A 20,252-nucleotide genomic window follows, 5' to 3' on the forward strand; every position below is an offset into this window, starting at 1 on the left:
AAACCAACCCGACCTACGCACAACCCTAAATTCTACTTACAGTTGCTAGATGAACATTCCAATCATTGATGTCCAAAATGTGGCTAGACCAAAAGCTATATTTACACTCTAGCTTCAGTATCAGGGCAAGCTGTTGACTGTGGATAGACTTGAAAAAAGATAGCAATTAGTTAGTGTTTTTTTTTTTTTTTTTTTTTTTGCTCCTTTGATAGTTTCAGTGATGATAGGACGAGAGACTATGTGGACTAGCTGAGGATGACTAAGCTATGTTTTGTAATGCATCTACAATCAAATCTCTCCGTAACAATCACGTTTGTTCCGATATCTTTTGAATGTTATCGTGAAGTGTTGTTATAGAAAATATAACATAAAAAATCAATTTCGAGAAAACTTAACTTTTATAATGAATAATTGCTATATAGGAATGTTATTATAGAAATTTACTTGGTAACTAATGAAAAATTTTGATTACCATAAAGAAATTAATATTAAAAGGGTAAATTACTTCCTAGTTCCTGTTTCACCGGGTTCGCCTACAATGGAATGAACTGGGGGGGGGGGGGGGGCGGTTAAAAGATATGTGGAGTTAAGGTTGCCTTAAAAAATACAGTAATATTAATTTTTTCACTTGTTTAAACTTGAAAATGTATTTGGAACCAAAAGATCTAAAGTCAATGATATTGGATTTTCTTTATCTAAGTAATTTATAAGGAGTCTTCTCAAGTAAAGGTTTAATTATGCATCCATTTATTAAATATTAAATAACAAGCAACATTTACAGCCTCAGTCGTATAAACTTTTAGGAAGAGCACTAGCAATTAACACTTTCCTAACCACATCTTCTAGTAACCTATTTTCCTTTTTACTTCTCCATTATGCTATCGTGCCCTAGGGGCAAAAAGATTGAGACCCCGACCATGCTTACTACAAAATTCAACAAACTTGGCATTTCAAATTTAATGCCATGGTCAAATCTAATATTGGCAAGTTGACCACCCAGTTTCTTTTAAATCGTCCTCACAAATAATAAAAATTAAAAATACATCAAAAGCTTTATCGTTTGAAGAGAGAAATAAAGTTCAAGTATATTTAGAATAGTCATCAACCATAATAATATATCTTTTTCCACATGTGCTCTTGGCCCTCATAGGATCACAAAGACCAATATGGAACAGTTCTAGAGGTCTTGAGGTGCTTATAACTTTCTTAGACTTAACGGAACATCTAATATATTTACCTCTAAAACATAAGCATTGCGAAGGAGCCGATATTCGATAGGTATAAGCTTCAATTGAGGTAACTAAGTAAAAATTATTGTCACATTTAAGGAGCCGTCCATATATTTTGCCAAGTTTATATTAATTATTAGTATTGTTTAAAGTCTGGGGTATTAGGAAAGTATGTTTTTAGAAAGTTTGTGTATGGTGCACTAAAATTAATATAACGACACCATTAATTTATGTCCTCACTGACCTCACCTCACAATATTCCAAAATGTAAAAACAACAGATATCTCATATGACAACTTGTGTGAAAACTATTATGATACATTCCTATATGATATAAGACACAAATATTAGAAATAGATAAGCCCACGAGAAGAATCTTGTATAATGGTAGGGTTGATAGAGTAATACAAAAGCAAGATTTCTTATTTTAAATTTCTTATTTTAAAAGGTTTGGTGTCTCATGACGTCACTCTTGACAAGGTTGATAAGGAGTAGCAATCAAGTACAGGTTGCTCTTTCTAGAACAAGTTGCTCCAGCAGATTCAGTCAAGTCGAGATCACTTGGATTGGTTTCAGTTGGGAGTTTCCAATCAAAGTGATATAACAATTGAGCCAGAGGAAAATAAACGTTAGCTAAACCAAATGATATCCCAGGGCAATTCCTTCTTCCACTCCCAAAGGGAAGATATTCAAAATTATTCCCAGTAAAATCCATAGAATTGTGCTCAAATCTCTCGGGTTTAAAGATTTCTGCGTCATCCCAATATTTTGGATCTCTTCCAATAGCCCATACATTAATCATGACTTTTGTTTTCAAAGGAATAGTGTAGCCGTTTATGTTAGTTTCTTCCCTACATTCTCTTGGGAGCAAAAGGGGAAGTGGAGGATGAAGTCTCAAAGTTTCTTTAATGACCAACTTTAGGTATTTCAACTCTTCGACATTATTTTCATCGAAAGTTTCTTTCCCTCGGAAGGTCTTTCTTACCTCTGCTTGAGCTTTGGCAAGTATACTTTGATTCTTCATCATTTCCACCATGGCCCAATCAACTGTTGCTGATGATGTATCTGTTCCCGCCGAAAATATATCCTTCATTTATGACAAGTAACAATATTATTAAATTATCTCTTGCATGTTGTTTATTTAGTAATTTTTCGACTAATTTGTACTGAAATATTCAAATAACTTATACTATAGACCTGTTCAACTGTCTTTGATTTACATTGAAAGGGCATTTTATATTTTCAAGGCCAATTATTATTATTATTATTATTATTATTATTATTATTATTATTATTATTATTATTATTATTATTATTATTATTAAAAATTTGTATCATGATATTATATATGCTATTATTTGATTATCCTACTAAGTTGTGGTGGTTGACAACCTTTTCATTATACTTTCAAATGTATAAATTTCATCATGAAATTATATACTCCTATTTGAGAACTAACTTAACCGACTCTCGAAGTACCAAAAATAATTGTAGAAAATAATTATGCAATTTGAGAACATAAGTGTATACTTAAATAGTATATGATAGTGTTTCACTAGGGGTGGAGTCAGAGGCGGAGCTAGAATTTAAAGTTACTGGGTTCAGATTTTAACCTTTTTACTGGGTTCTAAAGTAAGAATTTGTACATATTCAATGAATTTTTTAAGACAAATATATGGTTTGGACTGAAGGTATTGGGTTCAGTTGAATCCGATGTCGAAACTCTAGGTCCGCCCTGGGTGAAGTGTAAGAATAAGGGTAGTATATAGTACTTACAAAAATAATGGCTTTGATATTGTCGTTGGTGATAGGAAATTGAAGGCCTCCCTCTTTCATAAGTCGTAGCAGTACGTCAATTAAACCTTCATCTGCTAATTCATCGGTCGCAATTTTTTTGCGCTCATTGATGATATTTTCAAGAATAGCATCTAACTTATGGTGGACATCCATAACTTTAGTCTTCATTCCACTTAGCACATGAAGAAACTTCAGTGAAGGGAATATATCAGCCACATCAAACCCTTCCACTAAGGCTGTATTTCTTTTGACTAGTAGTATAAGTTCGTCTTGCTCCTTAAATACTTTCCCAAATGCTGATCTACATGTCATAGAGCTTGCGAATTGATAAATTCTTTTTGTTACATTAACTTGCTTACCAGTAGATGACCGAAAAAATTCAATCATACGATGAACTTCATCTCGTCTAATTGAGCTGAATGACCTGACATTTTTAGCACTAAGCAATTCAATCATACAAATTTTACGCATTTGTCTCCAATAATCTCCATATGGGCTAAATGCGATATCAGAACAATTATAGATAACAATTTCGGCTGCCAAAAGTTTAGGCCTAGATGCAAAAGCGAGGTCATGAGTTTTGAGTACTTCTTTTGCCATCTCAGGAGAAGTAACTACAACTACAGACATTTCCCCTAGTTGAAGGTGCATTAGGGGTCCAAATTTTTTGGCTAAATTTCTTAGGACATGGTGTGGAAGTCCACCTAGAATATGAAACATGCTTCCAATTAAAGGTAATTTCCATGGGCCTGGAGGCAATCTTTTGGTTTGGCTATTGGAGTTTTTCCATTTCCTTAATAAAAAGAGGAAAGACACAAAAAAGACAAAGGAAATGAAGTTGAAGAACTGCATTTTGGGAGGGTTATTGGTTTGGTAGATTCTTCAAAGTGTTGTTGCATATTTATGCTCATTTAGTATGACAAATGCATTTTTTTCAACAACTATTTTTTATTCAGTGGTCAACCGTGGCTGCTAGAACTTTTTATTTATTTTAATAAAGAAGAAAACAAACTAAACAATTGAATAGCTGTCCCCATGGTCCAACTTATAAGGGGTTATGTACCAATAATTTAGTCTTCAAAACATATTTGAAAAGATCGATTTTATAATTTACTATAAATGATTTTTAGATATTTTTTTTCCACAAGAACTCACCACTTTTAAATTTTCAATTGCAATTGCTTCTCACGTAAAGGAATAAAAAACTCTAGTCTTCCTATTAAACCTAGAAGAAGCCCACAAAAAACTGAACAACAAGAAGGGTTTTGATTGTTAGTTGCAAAAAATATTCTAACCATGCTCGCCGTTTCCCTATTGGGGCCTTCGACCTTTCATTGTTTCAGATAGTGAGGTGGGGGAGGGGAGTCCTATTTTTTTTAATTAATCAAATTTACAAGAGAGAATAAGGAAGAAAAATTTGGTTGTTGATTATTGATGGCCAGAAAGTTTTCTAGGAGCTCACCGTTTTTCGATCTGCTTCTTTAGCCAAAAATGGTTCGCTGCTTCATTTGTGAGTTGGGGAAGGAAGAAGGTGGGATGTGTGAAAAGGAAAAAAGAATTTTAAATAATACAAAAAGTGAGTTGGGGAAAGAAGTAGATTGGACAAAAAGAAGAAGAAAAAAAACGATTTTAGTGGGAAATACATATGCTAGGCCCGTGTATTTCACCCCCAAACACAAATGTGGTAGTGGCATTTCAGGGTGATACTAATTTTATTTAAAAATAGTTCAGGGGAGAAATATGACTCTACAAAGAAAAAATGTGTAGTTAAAAATTCAGCTATAGGTCAGGAGGATACTAATGTTTTTCCAAGGAAGAATTATTGTAAACTTAAGAAACTGATAAGGAAATTCTGATTATCCTATATGGAAGGAAGTATCCTAATCATGGTTAGAATCTTGCCTTGGTTTAGTTAAATCTTAATCTTTAATTCTTAATTATGTATGTGGCTCCAATCGTAATAAGAACTTGGAAAAATGGGGAAAATAAAAAATGGAATGGAGCTCCATCCAGTCGGCATAAGACTCAACTTTCTTATTAATTACTTTCTCAACTTCTTCATTCTAGAACTTCTAAAATAATTTCCCTCTTTGCCTTATCTAGAACTTCTAGTTTTTTCTTCTTTGCCTTATTTAGAACATCTTGACCACTCTAGAGTCTTTCAAAAAACTCACAAATAATTTCTTTTTGTGCTGAAACGGAGGATTGCATTGATAAAATTAAGTACGAGATTACAAGGATGATTAAAAATTAAGTTACTAGTACTCACAAATAAAGTTAGTGACGGTAATTTAACAAATAGTGATCCATTAAACGGCAGTTTTTTTATTGAGTTTTAATCTATCTCCAACAAAAAGGAAAAGTGGAATTCAAGAAGGTTATCTTTATTACTATACTCCAATTTATGTGGCAATATCACTTTCTGGGAAGTCAAAAAAGTTCTTCTTTAACTAATTCTTTTCACAAATATTTTAGATTATTAATTATTATAATTTACAATATTTTTTTATATAATTTTCAAATATACAAATTTTATTTTTAAAAAACTTCAAAAATACTTTTCTTAAGTGAAAGAAGTTTTTATTGATAGATACTTACAAGCGATTGTCTTACAAAGCTCATAATCTATCTCCTAGCCAACTCTATAACAAAATTGCTCGACCTTCCATCTAGAGCATCCCTACTGTCACAGGGGCGTTTTCTGTTCGCCAAAAATGCTGCCCGATGTGCGGCAGTCAAGTCCCCACTTGACCTCAGCCTTACCCAATTTTCGTTCGCTTTCGAGGTTTAACACTTAGAATAAATTTAAGGCAACAGGAATAAACAAAGGCAACACAGATTTACGGGAACTCTTTCCCATACTTTTATAATAAATCAATTACAAAGGAAAAACTCGAGTTAGGCAAGGTGCTGCCAACCTTGGCAGGCACCAACTCACAAAAAATGGCCTACACTTGCACGAATCCGCCCTATAAAAGCCCCTGCCTAAGGCTACTCGTGCTGCCACTCGTTTGGCAAGGCAGTGACACATATTTTGCCATGCTCAAGCCATAAAATAGACAACCCTATGCCTATCTTTCAGACATTTCCCTCCCTAGGTACTTAGCCCATTTTTAAGGCTGCTAACACACATATATATAGTGTAGTCAGCCCAAAAGTGTTGTCCTATTTCAGTTGACATCCCCCAACTGATAGGAAATGATCCCCATGATCAAAACGTGCAGGACATGTCTCTCACATGCCCCAAAAACGTGCAAAGACTCAGCCAATTAATCAGCAACTCCTGGACATGGGTTGTAACCGCCCAACTGCATCATGTGCACCCCATGTGCACATTTCCTTGGCCAGCTGCTGCCCAATTTCGTGTCTAGTCTTGGACCGGCCCAATGCCATTATATCCAGCTGCATTGCGCCAAGCTCCAACGCCATTATATCCAGCTGCGTTGTGCCATAAATTTCCTTGACATTGCCACGAACTTGTTTGCCGCACGCCGCCTGCTGCCACAGTTGATTGTTCTTGTCAAGTCGCCCCTACTTGATCAAGTCTGCCCGTTGTCAATGCTGATTTTAGTATCAAGTCACCAAGCCTTGATGCCCTTCCCTTTGCCAAGTCGTTTGCCCACAAATAACTTAGGTGCCAGCCCGCTCACCTAAGTCATGGCAACATCACATTGCCAATGCCAATGCCTTGGCACTAAGCTGCCTCACTTTAGCGCCGAGGTCTTTCCCGTTTAGCCTTGTCAAGCTCCCATTCAGCCCGCCTAGTTCCGTCAAGGTCTTGGCCTTGCTTGTACGCAACCCACTCTTGCTTTGGTGTAGTCCGTCACACCTTAGCCCTCAAATACAAGTGTTGTCCGTCTCACTTGTCTTAGCAACAGTTTGTTGCCATCGACAATACCCCCGCATTGTCTTGCATGTTGATTTTCCCCGGCACATAGGCCAATGGCAAGGCCATCATGCCAAAATCCTCGCCACTGTCGTGCCGCTTGCCGATCAGCTTTGTCAGGGGTCTAACAAACCACCCCAACCAGTTAAATTCGACGCCCTCGTCGAATAGATCCCAACACATGCTGCCATTTGCAAAGACATCACAAGTTCAGCACCCTTTTGAGAATTACGTTGTCCTTGCCCTCAAGTGCAACGTTTTTGTTTTCTCATTGCATTTCTTGTCCGTCGTTCCCACAGCAAATTCAGCACGCCAACTGACTGATTTGAAAGAACCCACACTGATTTTTGGCACCCACAAACTCGAAAATTTCTGCATCACTGCCTTCCTTGCCTTTTCTGAATTTCTAAGCCAAGACAGTCCCTTCCACGAACAAGAACACTGACCCACTGCCTTGCAGTCTTGTCCATGGCCATGTCGACCTCATCACGAACCAAACCAAACCAATCCTGGCTTGCTCTGATACCAATTGTCACAGGGGCGTTTTCTGTCCGCCGAAAATGTTGCCCGATGTGCGGCAGTCAAGTCCCCACTTGACCTCAGCCTTACCCAATTTTCGTTTGCTTTCGAGGTTTAACACTTAGAATAAATTTAAGGCAACAGGAATAAACAAAGGCAACACAGATTTACGGGAACTCTTTCCCAACCTTTTATAATAAATCAATTACAAAGGAAAAACTCGAGTTAGGCAAGGTGCTGCCAACCTTGGCAGGCACCAACTCACAAAAAATGGCCTACACTTGCACGAATCCGCCCTATAAAAGCCCCTGCCTAAGGCTACTCGTGCTCCCACTCGTTTGGCAAGGCAATGGCACATATTTTGCCATGCTCAAGCCATAAAATAGACAACCTTATGCCTATCTTTCAGACATTTCCCTCCCTAGGTACTTAGCCCGTTTTTAAGGCTGCTAACACACATATATATAGTGTAGTCAGCCCAAAAGTGTTGTCCTATTTCAGTTGACATCCCCCAACTGATAGGAAATGATCCCCATGATCAAAACGTGTAGGACATGTCTCTCACATGCCCCAAAAACGTGCAAAGACTCAGCCAATTAATCAGCAACTCCTGGACATGGGTTGTAACCGCCCAACTGCATCATGTGCACCCCATGTGCACATTTCCTTGGCCAGCTGCTGCCCAATTTCGTGTCTAGTCTTGGACCGGCCCAATGCCATTATATCCAGCTGCATTGTGCCAAGCTCCAACGCCATTATATCCAGCTGCGTTGTGCTATAAATTTCCTTGACATTGCCACGAACTTGTTTGCCGCACGCCGCCTGCTGCCACAGTTGATTGTTCTTGTCAAGTCGCCCCTACTTGATCAAGTCTGCCCGTTGTCAATGCTGATTTTAGCATCAAGTCACCAAGCCTTGATGCCCTTCCCTTTGCCAAGTCGTTTGCCCACAAATAACTTAGGTGCCAGCCCGCTCACCTAAGTCATGGCAACATCACATTGCCAATGCCAATGCCTTGGCACTAAGCTACCTCACTTTAGCGCCGAGGTCTTTCCCGTTTAGCCTTGTCAAGCTCCCATTCAGCCCGCCTAGTTCCGTCAAGGTTTTGGCCTTGCTTGTACGCAGCCCACTCTTGCTTTGGTGTAGTCCGTCACACCTTAGCCCTCAAATACAAGTGTTGTCCGTCTCACTTGTCTTAGCAACAGTTTGTTGCCATCGACAATACCCCCGCATTGTCTTGCATGTTGATTTTCCCCGACACATAGGCCAATGGCAAGGCCATCATGCCAAAATCCTCGCCACTGCCGTGCCGCTTGCCGATCAGCTTTGTCAGGGGTCTAACACCTACCATGTAGGCCTGCCCAGATAATCCCGTTATTCCTATACAGTAGCGGATCCAGCATTTTAAGGTATTGGGTGCTCACTATTAATTAGTGCTAGCAAATGATGGGAGGAGTCGGATTAATATGGACAGATTGAATACGTTTTAGACAATAAAGATAAAATTTCTGAACCACTGATATTTAATACAGATAAAAAATAGATTGAATGATGAAAAATATGAATATCCATATTTTCTTGAATATTATCATTATTGTGAGATTCCAAACTACAATATAGGTTGTCAAATTTGGTGGTGGTAAATAGAATGTATTTTCTTTTTGTGTCACGAAATGAATTGAAGAAGGAAAAAGGGCAAAGTTAAGAAGAAGGGAGAACCGTGTAAAAGGAAGACAAAAAAAAAAAAAAAAGAGTCAAACGAATAAGAAAAACTTCCTATCTATACAAGTGCCATATCCAGTCTATCCCGCGAGTTTTATATGGCATATATATGTTTAAAAAGCATCTTGGAGAGTAAGGAAGCCATTGAAGAAATTGGGAAGGTTGGGATCAGTCTTGAGTTTTTTCTTTTACCTACTTTTCTTGATTTTATATTATTTTAATTTGGGATTGTATTGAGATTTTTACTTTACCGTGGGTAGCTAAACTCTTCTTTTACGGTTATGGTTCTACATGAATGTTGTGGACTTTTCTTTGTTCCATAAGTGGTGAGATGAACTAGATTTCTTTGTTCCTTATGAGTCAGGCTGCACTAGATTTCTCGTGTACATGATACTCGAATTTTTTGCATACATGGAATTAATTGGATAGTTTTCAATTACAGTAAAACTTGATCACTTGGAGCAGTGGGACAAACAAGCATGCATGAATATTGATCTTAAATCCAGCAGATTGAGATAGTGTTTAAAGAAGGAAATTCACATTTGGCTTGAGACAGTATGTAACAACTAGGAGTGGCAAACGTCGGGTCGGGTCGGATATGGTTCGGGCCGAAAACAGGTAAATTATTCGACCCAACTCATATTTAATATGGATAAAAATGGGTTAACTGACGGATAATATGAGTAACCATATTATCCCGACTTCTTCCATATTATCACTTTTGGGAGAATTCCTAGTCTTCCTAACTTGAGGAACCCTCAATTTGAAACTTTACAAATATAAAAGTTAGACTCACTGGTTATCCATTTTTTAAATGGATAATATGGTTGTTATCCATATTTGATCCGTTTTTAAAAAGTTCATTATCCAACCCATTTTTTAATGGATAATATGGATGGTTAACTGTTTTCTTTTATCCATATTGTCACCCCTAGTAACAACTAATAATCCGTCGTTTTCAGTTTTAACGCCCCACTTAATGTTTTGAGACTTTTCATAGGGTTCCTATGATGTCGTGGAACTTATTGGTATGTTTGATTCGTGACCTGAGGGGCTAGGGTTGATTCATCACATTTTGGAAACTTTCAGGTGTTGTAGACTTTTTGCTAATGCAGGATTCATTGCGATCGCTGAGCTTGTCCATTGGTTGGAAATCTCAAAAATAACCGAGAAAATAAAATTATGAAACTGACGATGCATGGTCGCGCATGTGGCCGCAAAAGATTAGCAGTGTGCAATAAAAAAACCTTAACTGAAGGATAGAAATACCCCAAAGAACAATCTAAGTACAAGTGAAAAATTCAACAAAGTCTTATATAGAGAAAAATTTTCAAACTAGAGAAAGAATAGGGTAAAATGATTTTTCATTCAATCATAAACTCTTGACTCTATTTACATCTCCAACCTTAAAAATATGGAGCAGTATCCCTATTTATAATATTACAAGTAAAATTTGGCTAGAAATTAGAAAACATATTCTTACTTGATATTGACTGCAAATCCTAATTCGATATGAATTAAATAAATTAGCAAATGCTAGATACTAAACAATTTTGATATCAATTTACTTTCCTTCGTATTCATTGGAATATTTACCACAACAAAAATTAATTGTACATTCACTTCTTTTCTCCTCTATCTTTAAATTTTGGTCTTCTTAATTTTTTAATGCCAAATTTGTTGTCTCATTTTTTTTTTTTTGTGGGTTGATCATCTTTTTATTGAAACACATCCTCGAGTGTTTCAACTATCTATTGAGTCAGGGACATGTCACCAGTTTACCCTCTAAATCATCAAATATAAAAGTTGTCATGACCTTAAAACGGACCCGGTCGTGATGACGCCTATCGTGAAACTAGACCAGCCGACACAAACCCCAAAAATAAATCAAAACAATTATAATAAGTCATTTAAAGCCATTAATAAGCTAAAATCCCAAAATGTAAGGTAAAATAGAACAGTGCGAAAACAAAACACGGTCCAATATCGGGGTGTCACTAGCCACGAGCAACTACAACTCGTCTAGAAATATGAAAAGACATCGTAGTCTGAAACAAAGATAATACAATGCTGAATAAAGATAGGAAGGAGAAGCACTGGGCTGCGAATGCCAAGCAGCTACCTAGTCAACTCCGAAAAGCCTGCTGGAAGACAAATCAGCACTCGCTAGCGCGACCCTAGACTTCTGGATCTGCACACAGGGTGAAGGGAGTAATGTGAGTACGCCAACTCAGTAAGTAATAAAAGTAAAGGCAGCTGAGCAGTAAGAAAGCACATAAACAAATGCATAACGCTATAATAAAATAGTATAAGTCCAGAACAATGTAGTAAAGCAGTAAAACTCGTAAAAAAATGTCTCAGTTCAGTAAAACCATTTAAAAACATTTTACAATAGTTTCAAATAAGTGATGAAATCAGTGAGTAAAATGACAGAAACGTAAAACAGCCCCTCGGGCAAAACAAGTACCACAACTGTCCATCGGGCAAAATATCAACAGATCCAGCCTCCCGGGCTACCTCACAATCACTCGTAATCAGTCCCTCGAAAAATATCATAAAACAACAACAGACCTTCGGGAAAATATCACATCTCACACTAGGTACCCGCGCTCACTGTTCAGACTCCGGAGGGGCTCCTACAGCCCAAGCGCTATCACAAGCCACCTCGTGGCATAACAAAATAGGCCATCGACCTCTCATATATCACAATCAGTGCACATGCTGCGGCGCCCAGCCCGATCCCATAATAATCCTCACAACGCAGTCCCTCGGCCTCACCCAGTCAGAATCTCTCAAGCCCCTCGGGCAATAGTAAAACATGATACTCAACCCAATATCATTTAGAATTATCGAAAATGGAGTAAACATGGCTGAGTTATGAAAACAGTATAATACAGCATGATTGAGTACAGTTATGAAGTAAAAAGCCCCTAAGGGTCCAAAATAGTTGGCACGAGGCTTAAATATGACATTCAGCCCAAAACATGATAATACTTTCCAAAATACAACAGTATCAAATAGTTTTCAATCAAATACACGACTTAATAGTCGTACGGGACGGACCAAGTCATAATCCCCAACGATGCACGACCCCACGCTCATCATCTAACGTGTGCGTCACAACAATGTAGCATAACGATGTGAAATCCGGGGTTTCATACCCTCATGACAACATTTACAATCATTACTTACCTCAATCCGATCCAAACACTAGCCAGCGATTCCTTTGCCTCTCAACTCGGCCTACGGATGCTCCAAACTATCCAAAAATAGATTTATACCATCAAAATATGCTAAGGGAACAAAGCCCACTCGAAAATAACTAATTTACATCAAAAATCCCGAAATTGGCCAAACCCGACCCCCGAGCCTCGTCTCCGATTTTGACAAAAATCAAAAAACTAGAATGCTTACACTCTCACATATCAAAAACATCAAAATCCGACCACAAACGACCCCTCAAATTCTCAAATAAAGGTCTCCAATTTCAAGCCCTAACTTCCCAATTTCAGGCTTTAGATTCCACAAATTTCATGTCTAATTAGGTAGAATTCACAATAGGATCGAGTTTTAGGTTCAATAATCTTACCTTAAAGAAGTTCTCTTGAATTCCCCCTTCAATCTCCCCCAAGAAGCTCCAAAACCGACTCAAAAATGGTGAACTATGTTCAAAAATCGCGAAAATGGCTTTTTAAACATTCTGCCCAACAATTTAAATTCCTTAATAGCGAACGTGGTCAAAGCCTCGTGTTCGTGAAGCACAAAAAATCTGTTCACCACTTAATCCTTCTTTGCGAACGCTACCTCCTAACCGCGAACGCGAAGCTTCAGCTTCTCAGGCCATCGCGGACGCGACACACCGAGCGTGAACGCAAAGCACAAATGACCAGGACCCCAACTGCTCTAATTACTCTACGCGAACGCGGGAACCTCATCACTTTCGCAATGCGCACTAAACCTCACCCTTCAAGAATGCGGGACCAATATCGCGAATGCAAAGGCCAAATTTCCAGCCTCACTACTCATCCCTTCGCGAACGTGAGAGCCCTCTCACGAACGCGAAGGCCAAAACTCTGCAACACCAACAACAGAAAATCTGCAACTTCTCAAAACAAGGTTTGATCCGTTTAACCACCCGAAACTCATCCGAGGCCCTCGGGACCTCAACCAAACATGACCACCTATTCCATAACATTATTCAAACTTGTTCCAACCTTCGGAACACTCAAAACAACATTAAAACATCAAATCATCATCGGATGCAAGCCTAAGAAATTCCAAAACTTCCAAATTATGCTTTAGATCAAAAGGTCTATCAAACCTTGTCCGAATGACCTGATATTTTGCACACACGTCACAAATGAGACAACGGACCAACTCCAACTTTTGGAATTCCATTCCGACCCCTATATCAAAATCTCTCATATCAACCGGAAAACGCCAAATTCCAATTTCGCCAATTCAAGCCTAAATCTACTCCGGACCTCCAAAACACATTCCGATCACGCTTCTAAGTCCCAAATCACCTCACTAAGCTATCCGAATAATAAAAACCAAATTTTGAGATCGTTTTCTCACAAGTCAACCTCCGGTTGACTTTTCCAACTAAAATCCCAACTTAAGAGACTAAGTGTCTCATTTCTCTACTAAACCACTCTGAACCCAAACTAACCAACACGATGCAATGAAATATAGCTGAACAACATATAAAGAAGCAAAAATGGGGAAAACATAGTAGTAACTCATGAAACGACCGGTCGGGTCGTTACATCCTCCCTCTCATAAACAAATGTTCGTCCTCAAACGGGTTAAGAAACATAACTGAAGCCTCAAATAGGTGAGGATATCTTCTCCGCATCTCCCGCTCGGTCTCCCAGGTAGCCTCCTCCACGGGCTGACCTTTCCACTGCACTTTCACTGAAGTTATATCTTTTGATCTCAACTTTCGAACCTGACACTCCAAAATAGCTAGTGACTCCACATCATAAGTCAAACCATCATCTAACTGAACCGTGATGGAGTCCAAAACATGAGACGGATCGCTAATATACTTTCGGAGCATAGAAACATGAAATAACGGATGCACACTAGATAAGCTGGGTGGCAAAGCAAGCTCATAAGCCACCTCCCCAATCCTCCGAAGCACCTTAAAAGGCCCAATGAACCGAGGGCTCAATTTGCCCTTCTTCCCAAATCTCATAACACTCTTCATGGGTGGAACCTTCTTCTCGCCAACCATGTAGGACACATCACAAACCTTCCTGTCAGCATAACTCTTTTGTCTCGACTGCGCTGTATGAAGCCGCTCCTAAATCACCTTCACCTTGTCTAAAGCATCCTGTACCAAGTCTGTACCCAAAAGCCTAGCCTCACTCGACTCAAACCATCCAACTGGAGATCTAAACCGTCTCTCATACAAAGTCTCATATGGAGCCATCTGAATTCTCGACTACTAACTGTTGTTATAAGCAAACTCCACGAGCGATAGAAGATGATCCCATGACCCTCCAAAATCAATGACACAAGTGTGCAACATGTCCTCCAATATTTGAATAGTGCGTTCGAACTGCCCGTCCGTATGAGGGTGAAAAAATGTGCTCAACTCAACCTGAGTACCCAACTCTCTTTGCATGGCTCTCCAAAACTGCAAAGTAAATTGAGTACCTCTATCTGGAATGATGGAAACTAGGAAACCATGCAAACGAAAAATCTCTCGCATATAGATCTCTGTCAACCGCTCTGAAGAATAGGTAGTACACTCAGGAATGAAGTATGCGGACTTGGTTAGCCGATCCACAATCACCCAAATAGCATCGAACTTCTTCAAAGTCTGCGGGAGACCAACTACGAAGTCCATGATGATACACTCTCACTTCCACTCAGGAATATTGTCGCGACCAAAACACTCACGCAAGTGTACACGATCGACAAGTAATATAATAGTAAGTAAAGTATCGTTCTCACGAGAAATTGTGATCAACTTATCGACTGATGTAGACTCAAACAATTATCAATTTATGCTATATTATTACAAAATATTTAAAGAACCAATTTACAACTTACTTAATAATTGCACAATAATTCAACACAAAATTACTACAGCAATTTCACAATATGTTTATAACAATTTGGATAAATATATTCCCGGGTCATGGACTTGCTAGAAATTATGCTACTATTTTAGCTTATAATGGATTTATTGAATTATCCGGGTTATTGATTATAGGGTTAATAATATTCATAAGAATCTTTCGAGTTCTTATGCATCTATTCAAGTTAAACTAATACCTATATGTCTATGGTATTAATATTAGCAAGAATGCATTTACAACTCCTATTTTTCAACCAAACAAGGCAATTAAGTATATGTCTATCTTAATTGCGAATTCTTCACCCGATGCCCGAGATTCAAAACTTGTTCTATTTGATTCTATATGCAACCAAGAATTTCCTTTGTCAAGTTTAATTCAAGATTCGTAAATAATATTTCACTATTAGCTACACAGTAAAATAATTAGAAGTAGAATCAAATAAACAACCCATAACAATAAATTCAATATCTTCAATCTAAGCTTCAAATAACATAATTATCTAACATCCATGACCCAAGAATACTTGGGTATTTAGCTACTCATAATTATACAAATATCAACAATAAAAGTCTTAAACATAATATAAGTAAATACAAGGAGAAAGTTTAGAAAAACTCTTTTAGTTCTTGCTTCAAGATTGTAATCCTCTTCTTTTCTTCACTTCAAGATTGAGTCTTTTCTTCACTTTCTCTCTCTAAAATTATTTCTTCCTTTAAAATCTGATCTCCTCTCTCAATAATGGAGCTTTACTTTATGTAAGTTGAGTGGATCCTCTCAGATTTCCCATTTTGCTCTCAAATAATTGATTTTCCGGACAGGACTAGCGCGGGAGCGCATGACCAGCGCACATCCCGCGCATATCGAGTTTCTTTCTGTCCAAATCACTGAACTAGCGCGGGAGCGCATGACCAGCACATGACCCGCGCTAGTGGGGTTTTCTCTTGTTGAGATGTTGCTGCTCAACTTTTCGTCATTTGACTCCATTTTTCACTTGATTACCATCATAAATCCTCATTTGTTTATTGAACTCCTGTGAGACATTAAAGTCATGATTAGAGCCAATTTTTGCATTATTTGAACATTTACAATAGTAAACCATCCTTAAGTTGAGCTAAAACATAGGCTATATTAAACAATTTAGCCTATTATCAACACCCCACACTTAGCTTATTGCTAGTCCTCGAGCAATCCACTATATTCTTTTTAGAGAATTCTTCACTCAACCATTTCCCCTCACTATCCGTCCCAATACCAATCCTTACTCCCATATTCAAATTCAGATGTCCAAAAGGTGAGGTCATGACTAGCCAAAAAATACAGGCCATAAAAATCTTTGATTAACCAAGCGTCTTCATCATTAACCTTACCTCTATATATTTCATCCTCAGATGTCATCCTGAGAGAACTAGAAACATACTAAGAGAAAAATCAAATAGTTATAAAAATAACATATTTACAAAAAGAAAAGAAAATAAACTTGTAAAGATAATAATAATAAAAGTCTAACCCAGAAGAATAGTTAATGTCTAATTCCCCGGCAACGGCGCCAAAAACTTGTCGCGACCAAAACACTCACGCAAGTGTACGCGATCGACAAGTAATATAGTAGTAAGTAAAGTATCGTTCCCACGAGGAATTGTGATCAACTTATCGACTGATGTAGACTCAAACAATTATCAATTTATGCTATATTATTACAAAATATTTAAAGAACCAATTTACAACTTACTTAATAATTGCACAATAATTCAACACAAAATTACTACAGCAATTTCACAATATGTTTATAACAATTTGGATAAATATATTCCCGGGTCATGGACTTGCTAGAAATTATGCTACTATTTTAGCTTAAAATGGATTTATTGAATTATCCGGGTTATTGATTATAAGGTTAATAATATTCATAAGAATCTTTCGAGTTCTTATGCATCTATTCAAGTTAAACTAATACATATATGTCTATGGTATTAATATTAGCAAGAATGCATTTACAACTCCTATTTTTCAACCAAACAAGGCAATTAAGTATATGTCTATCTTAATTGCGAATTCTTCACCCGATGCCCGGGATTCAAAACTTGTTCTATTTGATTCTATATGCAATCAAGAATTTTCTTTGTCAAGTTTAATTCAAGATTCGTAAATAATATTTCACTGTTAGCTATGCAATAAAATAATTAGAAGCAAAATCAAATAAATAACCCATAACAATAAATTCAATATCTTCAATCTAAGCTTCAAATAACATAATTATCTAACATCCATGACCCAAGAATACTTGGGTATTTAGCTACTCATAATTATACAAATATCAACAATAAAAGTCTTAAACATAATATAAGTAAATACAAGGAGAAAGTTTAGAAAAACTCTTTTAGTTCTTGCTTCAAGATTGTAATCCTCTTCTTTTCTTCACTTCAAGATTGAGTCTTCTCTTCACTTTCTCTCTCTAAAATTATTTCTTCCTCTAAAATCTGATCTCCTCTCTCAATAATGGAGCTTTACTTTATGTAAGTTGAGTGGATCCTCTCAGATTTCCCATTTTGCCCTCAAATAATTGATTTCCCGGACAGGACTAGCGCGGGAGTGCATGACCAGCGCACATCCCGCGCATATCGAGTTTCTTTCTGTCCAAATCACTGAACTAGCGCGGGAGTGCATGACCAACGCATGACCCGCGCTAGTGGGGTTTTCTCTTGTTGAGATGTTGCTGCTTAACTTTTCGTCATTTGACTCCATTTTTCACTTGATTACCATCATAAATCCTTATTTGTTTATTGAACTCCTGTGAGACATTAAAGTCATGATTAGAGCCAATTTTTGCATTATTTGAACATTTACAAAAGTAAACCATCCTTAAGTTGAGCTAAAACATAGGCTATAATAAACAATTTAGCCTATTATCAAATATCCATCTACTGAAGCAAGCCATCCGGTCTTTGATGCTTATATTTTACCTGCTGACAATTAAGACACCGAGCTACAAATCCCACAATATTCTTCTTCATTCTCCTCCACCAATAATGTTGTCTCAGATCCTGATACATATTCGCGAAACCCAGATGGATGGAATACCGCAAGCTATGGGCCTACTCTAGAATCAACTCCCGAAGCCCATCCACATTGGGCACACATATCCGGCCCTGCATCCTCAACACCCCATTATAACTAATAGTCACATCCCTGGCATTGTCGTGCTGAAATCTGTCCTTAAGGACAAGCAAATGAGAATCATAATACTGGCACTCTCTGATGTGATCAAATAAGGAAGACCGAGAAATCACACAAGCCAATACCCGACTGGGCTCCGAAATATCCAACCTCACAAACCGATTGGCCAAGGCCTGAATATCAACTGCAAGAGGTCTCTCCCCAACATGAATAAATGCAAGGTTGCCCATACTCACCGCCTTCCGGCTCAAAACATCGGCCACTACATTGGCCTTGCCTGGATGGTACAAGATAGTAATATCATAATCCTTTAGCAGCTCCAACCATCTCCGCTGCCTCAAATTGAGATCCTTCTACTTGAACAAGTGCTGGAGGCTACGATGATCGGTAAACACCTCACAAAACACACCATACAAGTAATGCCTCCAAATATTTAATGCGTGAACAATGGCAGCCAACTTTAGATCATGAACAAGGTAGTTCTTCTCATGGGGCTTCAACTAACGAGAAACATAAGCAATAACTCTACCCTCCTGCATCAATACACACCCAATACCAACTCTCGAAGCATCACAATACACTGTATATGAACCTGAAGCTGATGGCAAAACTAACACTGGAGCTATGGTAAAGGTACTCTTGAGCTTCTAAAAGCTCTCCTCACACTCATCCGGCCACCTGAATGGAGCACCCTTTTGAGTCAATTTGGTCAAGGGTGATACAATAGAAAAAAACCCTAAACGAACTGGCGATAATAACCTGCTAATCCAAGAAAGTTACGAATATTTGTGGCTGAGGACAGTCTGGGCCAACTCTGAACCGTCTCTATCTTCTTTGAATCAACTTGAATACCCTCACTGGACACCACATTCCCCAAGAAAGCAACTGAACTGAGCCAAAACTCACATTTGGAGAACTTTGCGTAAAACTTCTCCTCCCTCAATCTCTGCAACACAACTCTCAAATGCTCCGCGTGCTACTCCTGACTACGTGAGTACACCAGAATATAATCAATAAAAACAATCATGAACGAGTTGAGATAAGGCCGAAAAATGCTGTTCATCAAATGCTTGAACATTGTCGGGGCATTGATCAACCTAAAAGACATCACAAGGAACTAATAATGACCATATCGGGTCCTGAAAGCTGTCTTAAGAATGTTCGAGTCCATGATCTTCAACTGGTGATAACCTGAACGGAGATCAATCTTGGAGAACTCTCTCGCTCCCTGAAGCTGGTCAAATAAATCATCGATACGAGGAAAAGGATACTTGTTCTTGATTGTGACTTTGTTCAACTGCCTGTAATCAATGAACATCCTCATCGTGCCATCCTTTTTCTTCACAAATAGAACAGGCGCACCCCCAAGCCGACACACTAGGCCGAATGAACCCCTTATCAAGGAGTTCCTGAAGCTGCTCCTTCAACTCCTTCAACTTCACTGTTGCCATACGATACAGTGGAATAGAAATGGGCTGAGTGTCCGGCACCATATCAATACAAAAATCAATATCCCTGTCCGGTGGCATGCCCGGCAGCTCTGCAGGAAAATATCGAGAAAATCCCTCACAATAGGAACAGAATCAATACTAGGAGTCTCTACACTAACATCCCTCACAAAGGCTAAGTATGAAAGATAACCTTTCCCAACCATCCGTAGGGACTTCAAGAACGAAATTACCCTATTGGGAACAATATCAGTCGAACCTCACCACTCAATCTGTGGCACACCCGGTATAGCCAACGTCACTGTCTTAGCATGATAGTCCAATATAGCATGACACAGAGATAGCCAATCCATGCCCAATATCACATCAAAGTCCACCATACATA

At 38.2% G+C, this 20,252-nt stretch overlaps 1 pseudogene; it reads right to left on the reverse strand.

Annotated features, from left to right (window-relative positions):
* Positions 1-1,631: 1,631 nt before the first annotated feature.
* LOC104240822 (premnaspirodiene oxygenase-like) lies at positions 1,632-3,925 on the reverse strand (annotated as a pseudogene).
* Positions 3,926-20,252: the final 16,327 nt, after the last annotated feature.

Source organism: Nicotiana sylvestris, chromosome 9 (assembly GCF_000393655.2).
Source record: "Nicotiana sylvestris chromosome 9, ASM39365v2, whole genome shotgun sequence".
Taxonomy (NCBI): Eukaryota; Viridiplantae; Streptophyta; class Magnoliopsida; order Solanales; family Solanaceae; genus Nicotiana; species Nicotiana sylvestris.